The 18,402-nt window shown below is 49.9% G+C and overlaps 1 protein-coding gene across 3 annotated transcripts in view; it reads right to left on the reverse strand.

Moving 5' to 3' along the window:
• The window catches only part of LOC135906960 (adenylate cyclase type 1-like), a 236,863-nt gene that overhangs the window by 87,270 nt on the left and 131,191 nt on the right, over nt 1-18,402 (reverse strand). The gene's annotated exons all lie outside the window — the stretch shown is intronic.

The following is an 18,402-nucleotide window of genomic DNA, read 5'->3' on the forward strand; positions in this document are numbered from 1 at the left end:
TAAACACACACACGCGCACAAAGAGAGGTGTGCCCGCGCCAGGCCAATTACCGCCTTCGCTGCCCTGCGCCCGCTTCGCCGGCCATGTCGATGACGATGCACCTGCGGCGGAGCAGCGGTTCACTGATGAGCTAGGGGAGCGAGCCGCCGCCAGCAGCGACGCAAACAGCACGCCGGGGCCCCTCGGGCCATTCCCTGTTTGCCATGCACGTTCGCTCTCGTAGATGGGCACTTACACACAGTGGGCCGCTAACGCTAAACGACTGTCGTGTTTTAGATGGCGATTGCGATGGAACCGCGTTTTTCCCATGTGGAGCACATATATTACCGCTTTAGTTTCTGTCGAAGGGAGCGTCACTACTGTGCGCGCGCGCGCACGCGCGCTAATACCGAGTTAACTAGCTCATGAATCGTCGCACGTGCGTTTACCGCAACTTTGTCGATCGTTTGCGGATTGACCGTTACGGGCAACCTGCGCTGAAACTTTGCGTGCCAACAGGAAATGCGATAGGCGACATTCGTGCGAAGGCGGCTGTTGGTACAGGAGCGCGTCTGATATCGTTCAAAGCCCTTTTCGTGACCTCCCTACCGGATGGTGTCACCATACGTTATTTAAGCACACAAAGTGCCGCTTTCTGGCCAGCGCTCGCTAGCACCGCGCGGTGCACTGGCGGCGGTGATGTCAGTGCACCGGCGGTGCACTGACAGCGAGCCTCCTGCACATAATAGAGACTTTTAGCGTGTCCGGTATTCGGGCAAGCGCGGGCGGTTTTCCGGTTTAGCGGGTGCGTCAAGATGAGCGGCCCGATCGGTGGCGCCAGCTGGTGGCGCAAAGCTCAACCACACAAACACAGAGCTAATTACTGTGTTCTGCTTAGCTGCTGGGGTAAATTTTCGACACTGGCGTAATGGTGTTCACAATTACGCCGCTGCCAAAAATTTGCACGAGTGGCGAAGCAGGATATGGTGAGTTACTGCAATTTTAGCTATGCGTTTGTCTGGTTGAGCTCTACAACACCAGGCGGCTCCACCGCTCACGTTTACGCCCCGACCATCCGGTAATCCGCCCAAACCACTCCCGTTTACCGGAATAGCGTACAAGCTAAAAGTCTCTAATCACGTACTACTTAAGCGGCACTGATTACAGATCCGGATGAATTTAGATATTCAAAAGGGCGATCCATTCGTTTTGTCAGGTTCTGTTAAGGTCTTCTATAGTAGAGAGGTGTCGCGCTCGCGTTCCGGCCCTCTCGAACTGCAGTGTGGCATGGCACCAGCAAATCGGGCATGCAGGTGAAGTGCCCAGTAATGCAGGCATTGGCGCGCATCGAATGCTGAAGCCACACAGGCGCTGTACCGCCTTGCTCCATTTCGAAGGGAAAGTGTACCGCAGAGAGTTACGTATATTCGCGAGCCCAGATACCCGTAAAGCCTTGGCGCTATATACTGCTAGTGAAGGCTGCTGGGCGTAGGCACGTGACACATCACGCACGTTGCACGACGGTATGGTAAGACACGGCTGCAGCTCCGTAGTTCCGCGTCAAAGTGAAATTTATATCGCATCCAGTGCTCAGCGAATTAGGCGCGACGTTTTGGGCGCGGCTGTATTCTGCGTCACGTGATAGCGTGCTGAGAAAATACGCTGTAGTGGTATTAGGGGGTGCGTGAGGTACTCACCCGTGTTTCTTGGATCGTCCGAAGCGTGTATACACATATGTCTTGTCACGGCGCAAAATGTACAACGCGCAGAAGGCGAAGCATTAGAACGACCGCTGTTTCATTGGATGAGCTGGGTTGTTATTCTGGACACTGTCAAATTCCGCCATATTGTCAAATTCGCCAGCTTGTCTGCGCCGATTGGTCCAGAGAATTGCTACGGCCTCTCTGATTGGCTCAAAATGCCGCCATTACAGAATTCGCCAATTAGGCGGAATTGAACGGTGTCCAGAATAGTAGCCCTGCTAAAGCTCGAAATGGAGATTTTTAAAGATATGTTTCTCCACGCTGCGATTTCGACTATACATTACCAGATCGAGCCCATATTCAAAAAAGCAGCTCGTGCCCTTGAACAGCTCGTATGGTCGGCACCGGCGAATAGTAACAGCGAACATATAATAGCAAAATACCGCCAACGAATGAGAAAAGAAAAAGAAAGAAATTACGAAGGAGTATCTTCGTGGATAGTGATAATAATATTCCATTACCATTCATGCAAGCACTCTGTATTGAAGAGATGGCTAGGTAAGCTGAGCACTATGCATAAGCGATCCCGATATAGAGAGCAAACGTAGATAACACTACGTTTTTCAGTTGTACATCCCCGTTTCCTACACTCCACCTCACAACTTATCAGCAAGTGGGCCTCGCAGGTAGGAAAGCACTGGACTCGCATCAGAGGAAAGAACCGCAGATAAAAAAAAAATGTATACGGCACATGAAATTATTGACGCACGACAAGAGAGCACCACTTGAGATACTTCCACTACACTCTTCTGCGTATACGTACGAGGAGCGTCAACATTACTGCTACAGCCTATAGATTCGTCAACGCCGGCTGAGAGGCTGACACGACTGACACTGGAATGCAGAAAGCACGCAGTCAGTCCAAGGTCAAAGTTAAGCCAGAGCCGCGTACGTCCTTGCGGAAGCCGCAATGGCGCCGCAATGTGTATGTGTACACGGGCGACACACGTCGGAATTCAACGGGGATCTATTGGTAAGCGGACCGTATGCAATTATAAAGCGTCACAAGGTCATGCCTTTGAAACGTGCATGCGATATACACATGTTGGTGCAAGTCGAGTCTCATTAATCAAACTTCCATTTCTGCGAAAGTGACCACGTTGGTCGACAACGACTTGCGCAAGTCCCCATTCACAGCAAAACAGACTGACGCGACGCGCTCTTCTAACCCACATACCAAGTGTGAAAGGACAGCCGCCCCCCCCCCCCCCCCGAGCTCGCATACACGCAGCTGACGAGTGAAAAATGGAGCTGCATAGCAGCCACCGCGCCAAGCGAGGAATGTCTCCAGCGACACGTTTACTACACGCTGAGCGCGCGACGCGAGTCATGCCGAAGCGCGAGCTTTGATTAAATCTCGCGAACGCTTAATCGTGGCGCTGGGCGGGTTGCATTCACCGGCGAGCCAGTTCCCACGTGCTGCAGTATGCAACGGTGTCAACGCTTATAGGCACGAAAATAAATATAAAGAGTGCCCGTCACCCGACCTGCGTTGCACGTGGCGGTAATGATGCCGAACGTACGTGTTTACGCCATATTTTCTGCTGCCCTGCTGTGGCGCCCGAGATCACCTTCCGTTCACGACTGACAGCATTCAGTGTGATCCAGCCGACTTGGACAAAGCTGTAAGATTTGTACGAGCTGACTCGTACAAATCTTACGGTCAAATCGAAGTAATTTTCGTCACTGTGTACTGCCGCAACGTTGGGAGCCGTGGCGCGTTTCATGCGTTGCCCTTATAAGTACACGGGGAAAAGCATTACCGACGTTTCAGTGCCAAGCGACGAGTCTTATATGGACTGGAAAGCTTTACTTACTGAACGTTCGCTTCTGCAGAAGAGCGGCGGCGGTTTGTGCTGCTGCTGTTGCTTTCATTTCTAGTCATGAAAAGATGTCATCACGATAGAAATCTTTCTCTGTGCCACAAGTTTTTGTTTTCGTCAACCCCCACCCCCCTCTTTCCTCTTCGACTCAGTGCGATTTTGTTTGCCCGATCCCTCTCCACACGTAACGTAAATAGTACGTACAGGTTAATTATACAAAAGCAAGATAATGAAGTTTCTCTCTCTCATTCATGCAAAGAACGCCATTTGATTTATCAAAACGATGAGTCAGTTCTCACAAGGAGCGATCAGGGCTGTACGCAGTTTTTATTTGGGCGCGTCAGACACGGGGCCGAGCATTTCCAATGAACTCCCACAGTCGCTGACTCTGCGCCTCTCTTTAAAACCGCTCAGGCGAGACCGGCGCACTCAACAGCGACACTGAGCCGTATGCGGAGCGCGCTGCGGCGCTGTCAACCTCCACGGTATACAGTCGGAAAACGGCGTCGCAAGAGGGGTTTCCGCGCATTGCGACGGATGTCGACACAAGTCGAAGCCAGAACTTCGACCTCTGCCACTGAGGTTACGCATACACCTCCGAGCGCCGCTTTTCTGAGTCAGCCCTTGGGGATTCGACGAAGCGTACGGTACGCATATGCGACACAGAAAGGAGCGTGTGCTGCCGCCTCCGACGACAGCTTCGACGTCTCTGCGAGAACAGGACCGAGGGGGACGCTTGGCAGGCTACTGTAGCACGCGCAATCCGCGTTACTAGGGCCCACAAAGGAACCGCCGTCTAATCCACCGACGTGCCAAAGCGCCAGCTCAAGAAGGCAGGCAAACAAGCAATCCCCATTGTAGCACATCACTGGCGTGTTCACGAGCATCTGAACGAGCGGATTTATTTATTTATTTATTTATTTATTTATTTATTTATTTATTTATTTATTTATTTATGAAGATGCCGCCAGGTTTTAAGTACGAGTGGGCGATACATCAAAAGTAACACAATATAGAACATTTAAGTGATATGAAAGAAACAATACCAAATCTTGTGATTACAAAATGCGGTGAAAAAAAAAAAAGCTAGATCAGTGGTTCAGAACGAGAGCCCGAATGAGATACGGAGTAAGACCAAGTGCATATAATATGTACCACATAAATAGCCAATACCACTTATATAATATAATGATTGGTGACGAGACAGATACTGTACAGCAACATATGTCGAATGCCAAAAAGAACAAGTACATAATTCATACTGAGAAACGAGGTTATGAAATTCTTCTACATCTCTAGAAGGCCCTAGAAGAAGTAACTCTATGTTAGTCAACATACGTCGAGATTAAGTAAGCAAACGCGAGAGAAGGAAAACGGAACTCTCGCTTCGAAGCCGCGATATGTGTGTACGGCCGAAAGCGCCAGTGACTTCTCAGCGATCGAAGGGCACTTTTCCGTCTGCCTGTATATTTCCCTCGCAATTCATTTGTCCCGCCGATGTAGACGTAACAACGTGAAAGCATTATTATGTCACACGAACCGACACATGTCAAGACTCGTTTGACATTCCACTATAGACAGGCGTGTCCACTAGACGTCGCCTATATAGACCGATCCACTTCGGTGCACGCACTGCGACGAAAGTTGCGGGATCTCGTCCGTGAAACAGGAACGAGAATAATTAGATGTAGGTATACGTGCACTAAAAGAAAAAAGAAACAACGACAGAGAATAGGACACATGGTTCTTTTATGCTGTAATTTTTCGTGAGCAATACACTAATTGAATCATGCATTATCAACTGCAAGACCCACAAAAAGGAAAGAGCTCTGTCTCGCCGCTTTGCGAGCCGCTAATGCTGCCGTGACCCTCTCATTAAAGCGATATCGCACACGGCCGGACCATTGGCTGACAATAAACAAGCCTGGTGTCATCTGCTTTTTGTGGCTGATCGGCTAATGCGACCCGAATATGGTCCACTCCGAAGATTCCGGTATACTTCGTTCGCCTTTCCACTCTACAGTACACGTATGTACATATACCTTAACTACAGATACGATAACGCCCTTGCAACAACTTCTTCACACTAAGCAAGCATAATTAAGAGATGGCGTGTAACAGTAAAAACCACGGCTGTTCACGACGGAGGTGTTCCACAGTATCGACCGGTCCGGTGTAGTTAGTCCTCGAGAGCTCGCGAGGTACACTGAAGTGCGCTGCATGTGACTGCATGCGTATGCGGTTACATCTCTCGAGCTTCCTCGAAATAGGTCATGCGGTGCAAAGTGTCGACCGTCCACTGAAATTAGCCGCAGTGGACCGACCTAAATGAGCCAGTGATTGCTCGATCCCTGATGACGGCCGTTACAGACGTGCAAGCTTAACGGCCGTTCGCAAACTTCCATTCATGAAGCTACAACTATAGAAGCATGCTCCTGCGCAGCACCAGAGAAAGTTACCGCACTCATCCCCTTACAATGTAGTAATTAAGCCACGCAGATGCACAAAAGAAGAGGGCCGCTGTCTCCGGGAAAAAAAAAGAAGACAAAAGAAAAATAGAAAACCGGAGAGGCGAGCTGGTATAGCGCGTTAACTGAGTCCTCCTCCCCATTACCACTTTCGATCAGCTTTTGACCGCCTTCGTGGAGTCCGCCTGCTTTGCCGACACACTGACAGCACGCGTTAGACCATCCGTGCGAAGAATATCTGCGTGATTTAAGGAACGCAATCGTGCAATGTTTATAGCTTCAAGGGTACCGCCGAAGGCAATACGCAGGTAGAAATGACATGCAGCTAGCTGTTCACCGCGCTTGCTCTGTGTACATCATGGCACTCGCAGTGACGTCACGGCATACACCCAATATACTATGTGATAGCGCATGCGCACGAGCAACAACGCATGGCGTCTAAGAGATCGCTTTCGGACAAAGATGATCCAGGACCTACAGTTAATATAATACGGGGTGACCATTTTGACGGAATTTTTAAAAAATATGTTGCAGTAGCACAATTCTAGTCACAGAGACGCACGCGCGCGATAAATCGAAACACATATTCGACTAGTTAACAAACATTCACGAATTAACTTCTTAATTATTTGCTTTATGGTACATATGACAATTTACGAACAGCGGCGGGTGAGCTTGCTACGCGTATGCACTTGGAGTGAAATTACAGAATGACACCAGTTTTGGAGATACGCGCCATCAAACTCGCCGTAAAAATGCACTGTTCTCCGCTCCTTTATGCATTGAAACACAGAAGTACGCGTAGCTGGAACGTCCATGTACTTCGTCCCACACTTTGGGTGTCAAACTGGTGTCATCCTGGTCTTCTTATCGGACTCGATCGAGTTCGCCATTACAAAGCCTCGTAATGCACCCTCCAGCCACACAGCGAAAATACCTGTCTGGAGATGTCGTCAGCTTATATAGAGAGAGCCTTAAGAAGACTCAAACGATGCAAACGGATGATTTTACGTTTCTTCATCTCTCTCTATCTCTCTCTCTCTCTCTTTCTTTCTCCACACTTGGCTAATCTTCGATAACGCGGCCACCGATCCAACGGGAAAAAGTCGGCGGAAGCCGAAGCCAGCGCGCTTGCCCCTCGCACGGAGGCGAATCGAAGAGTCTTTCCATATATACCCTTCGACTTATTATGCATCGTTCACTCGTCTTCGAGAACCGGTGCACTGAACGGAGGCCGCCATCACACAGAGAGGGGGGGAGCGCGCGCTCAACTCCCACGCATCGCAGATGAGCCAGCTGTGCACCGCCGCTACACCCTTCGCCCTAGACCTCATCGTCCCGTCTGCCTCCCCCTCTTCACACCCACCCACGTACAGAACGGTTTCGCGGCGGCACGCGGCCTTTCCCGACGAGGCCTCCACGGATATGCGACGCGCCAGCGTACGTCACCGCCGCCTCATACACGCGGCGGGCGACAAGGGCGCGCAAGCAAAACAAGCACAGCAGCCTCTTCTCGTCGCCAAGTGTGACGCGTCTTCGCGGCGTGCAGCGACGCGCCGCACGCCGAGGACGTGACGCGACGTCCTCCCGCAGGGGGCGCGTTGATATATCGAGCGCTCTTCCGAAAGTTCACTCACCCTCCAGCAGACCGCATACACCCCCCTCATCCCAAGCACTCCAGTTTCGTCGTCTCTGCGCCTCTGTGGCACGTTTATAGCGCGAAACTAACGTAATGCGTCCTCTAACGCGACCAGGCGTGCGACGTGGCACGCAAGAAGACCCCCCCCCCCCCTCCCCCCCGCCGGCCTTTCGCGACACAGTGGCCGCGCGAACTCGTTGCTAAGCGCCGCTCATCTCTCAGCGGTTGCACTTGGCATACTCTGTGGCAGTTGGAAATAAACGTTTTGAGCAACTCGCGTGCACAGTGTTGTGCAATGCGGAGTGGTTCGAAGCCGTCAACTTGAGCGACACCTTGAGAAATGCTCGAGAGGTTGGTAACCTCCCGATTTTCAAGGCACGGCAACCGCCATGGAGAGCGTATGAAAAATGTAGCGCATTTTCAGCGTGGTATGGCCCGACGTATCTGCATTCATTTCACGTTGTGATGGCAGGTGCGTGTGACATGCATGGTGCTCATCGTGTGTGTTATACATATGCCCCCTGAGAGGTATATACTCAGAACTATAGGCATATTTAGGTAACGACAGAGCGGTTGTAGTGTTGCGCGAAATAGCGCGGCGGAGCCGCGTCACAGATGCGTCGGAAGCGCGTCACATGTTCTTGTCGCTGAAATCGTGTTGAACTATACCGGCGATTAATGTATCTACGAATAGAACGCATCCGAGCTTCTGCCTTCTATAGCCGCAACAACTGTAAAAGTCTTTTATCTTTCTCACACACGTCTACAAGCGGTCAGGGAGATTTTAAGCGTTTTCCTTGTCTCGCTCGATTTGCCCATTCGTGCCTCGAGAAGACGGCTTCAGTGTCCTGTATACTATAGCAATATGGCTGGCGCCCAGCATCGCTACCTTGTTTGCACAAGATTTGCACAATATATTCCACGGATAGGATCAGTCCACTAGGGAAAGCTTGAAAGCCATGCTATGCATTAGCAAAACGCGAGTGGTACTTTCTAGGGAGGTGTATATGTATCTATGGGTGTAAATTGCGCGAGGCGCACAGCATGATTAAAGGACCGGTGCCGATTTGGCGTCGGCGGACGCGAGACAGGGAAATGGAGATCGACGGGAGAGGCCTTCGTCCTGCAGTAGACATAAAACTGGATGATGATGATGTTGATGATGATTATGATGATGATGATGATCCTTTTTTTTCCAGTCGTTCTATTAGCTGTATGTGTATTACACGCGTTCGTCTCGGGTAAAAAAAAAGGAAAGAAGGAAAGAGAGTGAGAGAGGTCGTTGGAAGCCTGCAGCGTCATTGTATGTTTTCTTCCCGACGTCTTCGTCCCGCTCGTTGCTGTTCAAAACAGTATACAGTACCTTCAGACAGCAAGCCCAAATCGTAACACGAACACAAACAATATCACTGCGACACGGGACCACCACGGGATGAAGTGGGAGGGAAGGGCCGCTATCTATCACTTCATCTCAAGACTTCATCTTGAAGTCTAGTTCGCTTCCTTTGGAAGCCCCCTTCTCGCTTCCCCGCAATTCACTCATTTTGTTATAGTTCTGCGAACAAGAAGCCACGCGACCCATCGCGCTTTTCAGACAGATGCCCGCCCTTTCAACCTCAACAAAGGGGTAAGCTTAGATTAAAGAGTCGTGCCCTGCTTTCGCCAGACTACCTTACACCCAATGGAGTCGCTGTCGACGGTATGCGTCCCCGAAACGACGCCGTCAAGAAACGAGGGCGCCGGTTTCGCCGAATACAAGCCATCTTTCAATGCGTATGCATCATTCACAAAAGCCCTGCCCTCAACAGTCTGTCGTCACTGGGTGGGCAAAACGCGTGAGAGGACGCTTTTTTTTTTTTCGTCTCCGCCTTATCTCTCACCCCCCTCCCTATTTTTTTTAGTATGCCCCTATTTTGAATTTCGAGGTCGAATAGGCTTTGTTTGCGCGTGCCAGTTCCCGTAATTGGCCTCCTCTTTGAAGCGAAATGATTGGCAGTCTAACGCAGCAGCGAGAAATTCTTGACAGAAAAATCATCCGAGCAAACCACAGCATAAATCGACGAGAAAGCTATCCTGCTATATGCCTAATCCGATTAGCACGGAAACGGCTTCCGTGTTTTCGCGTAACTACGACTGCCCTTTTCGCCTACACTATTACGCAAGCGCTGGGACCAACACGCACACGCTGGCAAGTTTATTCCACTTGACACGCGGAAACAGCAGCTAGGTAATCGCGCTAATGGGCGCACTAAGTCGCAAATCCCACAGTCAAGGTCACTTTGGGGCCAGACAAACAAAAAAATAATAAACTGAGCCGGACGAGAGGACAATAGAGATAACCGCGGAGCGGGAGCATGCGCAGGGCTGTATAGCTGCGTGGCCCCAAGATTAAATCATGCCTGTGTATGCAAAAAGTGGTTTGTTCCCCGCTGCGCCTAAAACGAGACTCGGCACTGGACCAGACTCGGTTATTACCGTGTAAGCCGGTCGCATCTGCGCGAAATGGGCCCGGGGTTTCTGCGTAATGAAATAACAGCGTTGTTTATGTAAGTGGTGACCGCGTTGAGGAAACACTTCGCGGAAACTCGCGCGGGATTGGATAAACCGGTCCTCTATAGTGTGCCCACTTGCACGTCGCTTCACGTCGCTCGGCCGTATTGTCTTCACGCCGCAGCTCCGAAAGACCTTTCGATGACCCCCATTCGTTTTCTTTCCTTCTTTTTATGCGGCTCGAACACAAAGTTTGAATTTGTATATAAAGCGCACCTTATTGACGTCACCAAGACCGCACTTGATGCGTGGAGAATAAGTGACGCATCAATCTTAATCGGAGTGTGTCAGTGTGCGTCCAAATAGCGGTGGGCGCAAGATAATTTTTTTTTATCACTCGGCATTAACTCCCAAAAGAGTACGCAGAGAGAATGAGGCGGGAAATCTGCGAACGCTGTCCCCAGTTTGCCCGCGCAAAAGCGCTTCCGCGAATTGCAGCCACGGGTTTGAATTAAACCCGCAATATATGCACGAGCAGAAAACCTCGACCCCCTTGCGTGTGCGGCTATATCTCGGGCCATCCAAATCTCTTACCGCGTACTGTGCGCACACTGCAATACGGCGAGAGGGGGGGGAGGTCTCTGCTTCGAAACGAAAAACACCACACGGACGGGGCGCATCATTGCCAATGTTCACTGACACCTACGCAAGCGCGAACGTTGCCGATCGGCACGAGCACAAACGGACCACTATATATATATATATATATATATATATATATATATATATATATATATATATATATATATATATATATAGCAGTCGTCGACCGCCCACCGTCTTGCACATGCGGTTTCGACACATTGGAAATACATCGGCCCGTGGACTTAACGCGTGCGCGCGTGTGCTCGGCGGTTCTATCTACGCTTTCAACGCGTCTGTCAGCGGTTTCCACATTGCGAGGCGCATGCAGAACAGAGAGAGGTGTACACAGCGCGACCGAAATAGTGGTCAGCACGCGAGGGTCGCCAGGAAGCACGACGCATAACAGCCACGTGAGCTGCGCGTAGCTGTAGCCGCTTCTGTGCCGTAAAAACTGTCCCGTCACCGCAGAGATTGGCGCTGCGGTCAGCGAATCACGTGAGCGAATTTACGAAGACGCTCGAAATAAACAAAGGTTTCTAATTAGCCAGCGCTTCTCGCGAGCTTTCCAATAGCGACAGCCTGTATGAGCGCGGTCGTGGCCAAAACGTTGTCAGTGTCACTCACTCCAATCACGCTGTCCATGTAGCTGCTTAATTAAAAAGCATTACGCCTGAGAGAGAGAGAGAACATTTGAATGGCATAAAGGTAGAAAGGTCGGCCTGAGTGAAGCGCCTGTAGCTCTGGCCTGCTACTCCACGCTGGGAAAGGTATTTGGGTGTGGCTATACGTTGTAACCTCTGGGAGCGAAGATGCGTATACTGCGAAGTGTTCACGCATATGAGTTGCAACCACGGTGTAAGAACATAGTATTCTTGCACCGTGGTTGCAACATACACAACGTACATACTGTGCCGCTCTCATCGTCAACTTCGTCATACCACCCTGCTTCCACCTCACATCCTACGCCGACGAGGATATACGTATTGTCAGTGCTGCAGATTCTCCGCGCTTTTCAAGCGTCCTTTAAACATGGGACAGTTTAAAGTGAGCAACAGCAAGTGCTGTGAAAGCATCTGGGAAACATGCGGCCGCAGCAGCGTATACGGCGAGAGACTGTTGAAACAGCGTCACGTGACATCGATCCTCACGTTATTGCTGCGCTGTATTACATCACTCATCCTGCGACATCATGAAATTGTTTCCGCTGATATTGCTTTATATGCTTCGTCTCTCTCGAACGTTGCGGCCCAGCAGGTCCCGTGCTTTGATTTTTTTCATCTTTTTATTATTTGTTAATGATTTGCTAATGCATACAGTAAGGCCTATAGCTTTCCAGCCGAATAGTATCTTAGGATCGATTACACCAAAGTTCTCGTGAAAATGACATGGGGAGAGAACTTTATTTTAAGATCAACTGATGTCCGTCTAACGCGCCACATATACCGGGCCTTCACCCCCCCCCCCCCTCTTTTTTTCTTTCGTATGTAGTTGCGCGAAATCGCCAAACTTCAGCGACCCCTGCGGTTCTGAACCCATTTACTGCGACAGCAGCAATCGATTGTTGTTGTGGCCATGATTCGTACAGAACATATGCGACTTAAAATTCAAGACAATTCCAGAATTTCGAGGATGCCGCAGGCCTAACTTCAAGGAGGAGACAGCAGTTTATTCATAGACACGCACTGAGAAATAGTTAAATCTCCTTCTTAGCTACAATTTCTTGAAGCTAAGCAGCTGCTCAGTTGGACACACGCTTCAAGAGTTTTTCAGATGGCTTTTCTAAGCTAACCCATTGTAATCATGTCAATTGCCTTCTGGCATGACGGTTAGTAGTGTTGTGCCCGACTTCAGCCAAAAGCACTCTTCCGCGTTAAAGCCACGCAGCTGAAACCTACTTCCTGCCAGGCATTTCTAGAAACTAGGGCTCGAAAATGAAGCCATGATGGCTGCGGTGTGAACCAACCAGGAAAACAACAAAATGGTGGCACAGCTTGGTCGATTGACGGGGCTTTGCTAAGCTCCACGATGACAACGGTGATTTAAACAAGCCTGTTGTTGGGAGCTGCAGCACGCCACATTGCAATAGTTTATCGACACTCTCAAAGGACAAAGTGTCTAGGATTGTTTCCCGATAAAATTGTCCATATGTAGCATAGTTCCTACGCAGAGTTTGTTACTGTGAATATCCGAAAGTCGCTGCAAACCCCTGTTTTCAAGGAATTTAAGAAGCAAATTCATTTTGAAGGATTCTTAAGGGCCCTTGAACCTTTTTTTCTATATTCGTTTTCAAGGGCGTTCACGTGTTTCAAGGAGATGTACGAACCCTGGTTGTATAGCCTTAAAACACGCTCATACCCACGAGGAGGATTGGCCACGGAGAGGGGTGTGATATCCTAAGAAAGAAAGAAAGAAAGAAAGAAAGAAAGAAAGAAAGAAAGAAAGAAAGAAAGAAAGAAAGAAAGAAAGAAAGAAAGAAAGAAAGAAAGAAAGAGAACATGATACACCGCGAGCACACAAGGTGATTTCATATACAGCACAAAAATTGGCAGTGGCTTAGCTCGGCTATGCCAGAATATACGTAGCGAAAGCTAAGGCATAGCATGGTCAGCCTTGGTTAATTTTGATTGCAAGTCCAGGTTTGTCTGGTTGTCTAGCTATGTTGCGGCGTTTAGCCAGTCGTTCGGCGCGCTGTTCGTCTGTTTCCTGGGCGATTCGTTTCCTCTTCATCTCGTTCCGATGTCGATTCCAGCCCTCCTCCTGCTTATCAGAATTGTCGCGTCCATACTGCCGCCTCAACTGTGGTCGCGGCGCACGGGAGCTCTCCTTTTCAATCCTCCGACATGTTATCAGGCATGCAACGCAGCTGGCGAAGCGAGCGGAGGCGAGAGCAACGACGAGGAGCGCGGTGTGACGTCATACCAAACGGCGGCGCTGCGTAGCGGCGGTACACCTGTTGCTTGGTGCTACTAGTGGCACATGAGCAGTAGTGACTAGGGAGCGAGGGATAGAGAGAAATATCCGCGGCAAGGCGCGCGTTGTGACGTCATGTGCCTTCTCGGAGCACCGCCATGGCGAAATCGCAAGTTCGCGGCCAGTAAAGCTTTCGCTTTAAAAGAGCGCACCAGGATCGGCACCCTTAAGCCGCGCTACCTTCCGACGCACGAGTGAACAGCTGATAAAATGGTCCTTTAGCCGGCATCGAACCGAAGTTCCACGAACGACAAGAGATTGGAGGTTGCTAAAGTTCGTTGCCTCAGTGACGCAACATTTAGAGAAAGGGGCAGAAGCGGCGGCAGGAGAGCGGAAAAGTGATCACCTCTTCTCGAGAGCTGTATACTTCTGTGCGATGCACGCAACGTCGTCTTCGGTCGCTACACAAGTGACCGTTGCCTCTGACATACATGCACAGAGGCCGGAATTTCCAGGGTGCTCCATGAAACTACACACGTACTGCTAATTGTCAATGCTGCAGCGACAGTGCCGTGGTTATAAATCGCGTGCAGCCCCCAACTGAACATGCCGCAAGGGCATAAACCCCATGGTGCAGCGGCGGCAGTGGTGAATGAAGTCTTGTTCTCCTTCTCCAGGTTGAGCATGTGAAGCCGCGGCCTCAGGGCGGTGGCCCGATGACGGTGCAACGGAAAGGACGGACGGACAGACTAACGCAGCAAACCCAACTTCGAACATTAAAGTTATGTTGGCTTGAATAGCAATTAGGTGAGCACTTTAAGAGTGGTCCATATATACCGTACTTGCAAGGGCACCTTCCGGGTCGGCTGACGCAACGTTCTACTCGTATATAATAACCCTGCCCGGGTTTACAGCCGCACAGAGAACAGAGGCACGCGGAATGCAATAAAGAGTTTCGAGCGCACAACCCATCGGGGAGGCCGGCCGGGCTTGGCCCCCACGCGAAGTTCTGGCGCGTATTTTTAAACAGTGCCGCGCACTGAACGGAGTTCCGACAGTGCAGCGGACAGAGAGCGCGCGCTTTTCTCGACGAAAAAAAATGTGCGGGCTATGCCAACGGCGAAATATGGCGCGCAGCCTGCGGAACACGGCTGCCAAGACGCACCATGGTCCTCGGTATAAAATAAAAGAGTGGCGACCCTCTAAGACGAGCCGACGGTGTGTCTGGCCTGGCTTCTCCTTTGCCAGGGAGACGCGGCCTCGCCCTTCACACCCGCCGTTTCTCTCTTTTCTTTCATTTTTTTTCCCCTTTATCTTCTCACTCACTCCCCAGCGCCAGCCGTAAACATTGTATTTGAGAATTTTAGAATAGCCCCCCCCCCCCCCCCCCAGAGAAACAGCGTCCAAGCCACTGCGCATGCGCGAGACGCGAAATGCGTTTGAGATTTGCGTAAGAGATTTGCGTAAACAAACATGGCGGCACCCATCGAAGCGACGGCTCTAACGATATAGCACCTAACTGGGCTCGATTCGAGGGTAACGCGTGAAGTTCGCAAGCTAGGAGAAGTGAATGCGGTTGTCGCTTTTTCTCGACTATAGCGTGTGTTGTGAAGACTGATTCATTAGACACCGCTGATTCCGAATTCGATTGTGGATTTCATGGCTCGTATAGCCTAACGCGGCTTAGCTTGGCTGGTGAAGGCACGTAAAGTTGGTTACTCAAAACTAAGCGCAACTAATTGTTTGCTGCTGATATAATAATTTCTAAATTGTATTTAAACGCGAAAACACGAAAGTCAAAATTACTATTCTTATCATAAAATGGAATATTTTACTTAATCATTTCTAATAGCTTTTCATTAACGCCGTAGTGGTGTTGTCAGCGCAAGACGCATATCCGCAAAGCCCCGTTCTAAAACTCTTCCCTGTTGCGTGCCCCAACGCTAACACCCGCAAAGCTCCTTGGGGCCCCTATTCTAATACTCTAAATTCTCTTGCTGCTTGTCAATGCTGGCTGCGGCAGTTCCGGAGCGCTGAAAGCTAGCCCGTATGCTCACGAGGACCGCTGCGTAATTGCGCCAGTTCTCTGTTTGTGGAGAAGCAAGACGTCGACGAAAATCGACGCCAATATTTATAAGCACGTCTAAATAAACAGATACGTTCTTACGCGTGCTCACTGTGTGCGTGACAGTTCTGATAGACGCTGCATGTGCTTGTGGGGAAGTGGCGACACAACAGGTTGCCAGAACAGGCCGATAAACAAAAACGAGTATTCAGCCATTAAAAGGTATGCAACAAAAAGAAATATTAAGTCCGGCTGCAGCGTTCTATAGATATCTCGCACTAATGTGAGGTAGAACATTCTCACCGCTAGCAGAAGCCTCAGAGCCAGAGGCATGCAACGCAATAACGGAATATGAGTTGCAACGCCGCCTCTAAATTCCCGCACGTAGCGGAATTTGGCAGCGTCTGCACGGCGCTTCAGTTTAGTCTCTTATCGAGAGAAAAATTACTACATTGCACTCAAAAGTAAGCAATGACAATGAATAGCAGAGGCCTGTGGCAATGACTCGAACTTTATACGTGAATTTTTCTGCACAAAGAAGGTCAATCTTCGATAAGGTTGCTTGAAATCTGTGACGTCAGACTAACGCTCTCGGCTTCGCGGTTTTGGCGACGAAAAAAAAAAATGAAGAGGTGAATGGAGCCACTTACAATATCAAGTCAATCTGCACCAGCTGCTTCTTTGCGAGAACTGCATTAATTTGTTTCGAGCAGTAATTGTCACGGTTAATCAGATGCTCGATGTTCTGCCACGATGTAGGTTTTAACACTGTTCATGGTTTGTGATGCACTATATTGTTATTATGTTTTACACCAGTGCTTGTATTAAATCTTTGATGGCCGCCCTGCAAAGTCCCACACCCTGGGATTCATGTGGGATTGAACAAACAAACAAACAAACAAACAAACAAACAAACAAACAAACACAGGTCGTTTTTTTTGAAAAATAGAAACTATAGACTAAGCCGACTTTAGTATTTAGTTTTTGATGCCCCTTTAACCTCTATTCAAGACAGACGCTGCTGTATAGAAATTCAGACACATCGATCCAGTCGGATGTCTGATGCAAGCCACGCGCATGCGCGAATCGCGCTTCTCGACGTCGTCAAAAGAGACAAAATGTTTTTTTTAAAATATAGTCACGTCCATCGGCGATGTAAACAATGCAACAAGATGGCGAGCTGGGCTTATTGGTTGACGTTCGGTTGGTTGGCCAGAGCCGTCCTGTCTGCCTCTCCCTATTTGTGTCCCCGTCTTATGTGCGCTTCATATCAAAATTTCAAACATGGATGTATCAATTCCTCGCTCCTCTATTCTCGCGAATCGGCTTTAGTAGAATATTGCAGCTCATCTGCAGCTATTCACCGAACGGCAAATAAGGTTTTCGAATAGTTGAGGCGATTAAACGTCGTCGGCGTTATGCGCCCCTTTGAAACGCATCAACTCAAAAACAAATTGCTCGCGTGCAGGCGTTTAGGGCGAGTTTATCGACCTGTTTGCCACCATTATACACGCATATAGACACACAGAAACGTAGTTGCCTTGCGCTGCAGCTGGGGAAAAAAAAAGAAGAAGCAAGTGCGCTCGTATAATGGATATGCGAGCTCCCGATTCGTACGCACGTATACGGTCTCTTCGGATTAACGCGCCGCTTTCGCTGTATTTCTCTTTGTTCTGGTAGCATAACTCTTCACGCGTGAACAATGCGAAAGCGCGGGATTACGGCTGAGCGGCTCAATCAATGCGTCGCAGAGGCTGTAGCGATTATGGAGGCGTTTAGCGCTACACGCGGACTTTTTAATCCTTTAAATGAGCAAATGTTTACGCCTCGCATGATGCTCTTCGACCCAGCGCAGAACCACGAAAGTAGCACGTACGCGTATATAAAAGCGATACAGTTAAAAAGAGGGCTCAGACAGACCGTTAAATACGCGTAAGTTAACGACAGTAAGTCAGGCGAACAGATCGTCGGCAAAAGCAAGAGTATATATGCGCACGAGACACGCCTATACACGCCGCTGAACGCGTAGAGCAGAGTGATCAACCGCTTCTCTTCGTATCCACACTTAATGGCGAAAGCGGCTGCAAAATGGATCGATTTCAAAAGCACGTAAAACGTAAGCAATATAACAACGAAACAGCTCACAGAATTGGGAAACCGCACGTACTTTTTTTCTGTGCAACGCGCAAGACGACAATGTCGCCTCATCCAGAAGTGTGTACTCGCGGAGAGCGAGCGTCGCGCAAGGACACGCGATACAGAAAAGCGGTGGCGCCCGTCAATTCCAATTTTGAAACGGCTTTAACCCGCGACGGCCAAGCTGGGCGCGCCCGCCCCATAGATCGTCGCCCCGCTTTTATGGCGACGTATCGCAACTCGTGTCTCATACAAGGATACTAGCTCATACAAGCTGTCTCATACAAGCTGTTTCTGCGCAACCACGGCCGAGGCCGCGGATCGCCGCGATCAGACGAGAGAGCGCGCGGGGGGGGGGGGGGGCAGGGGGAGGGGGGGAGTTTGTTAGCACGCGCATTCGACGCGCGCTAAAGGCGGTCGAGCTGGAGTATTCCAGCCCGGCTGCCTTTAACGCGCGTCAGATGAGCGCTGCCACGTTCTTCA

The sequence above is a fragment of the Dermacentor albipictus genome, chromosome 1 (genome assembly GCF_038994185.2).
Source record: "Dermacentor albipictus isolate Rhodes 1998 colony chromosome 1, USDA_Dalb.pri_finalv2, whole genome shotgun sequence".
NCBI lineage: Eukaryota > Metazoa > Arthropoda > Arachnida > Ixodida > Ixodidae > Dermacentor > Dermacentor albipictus.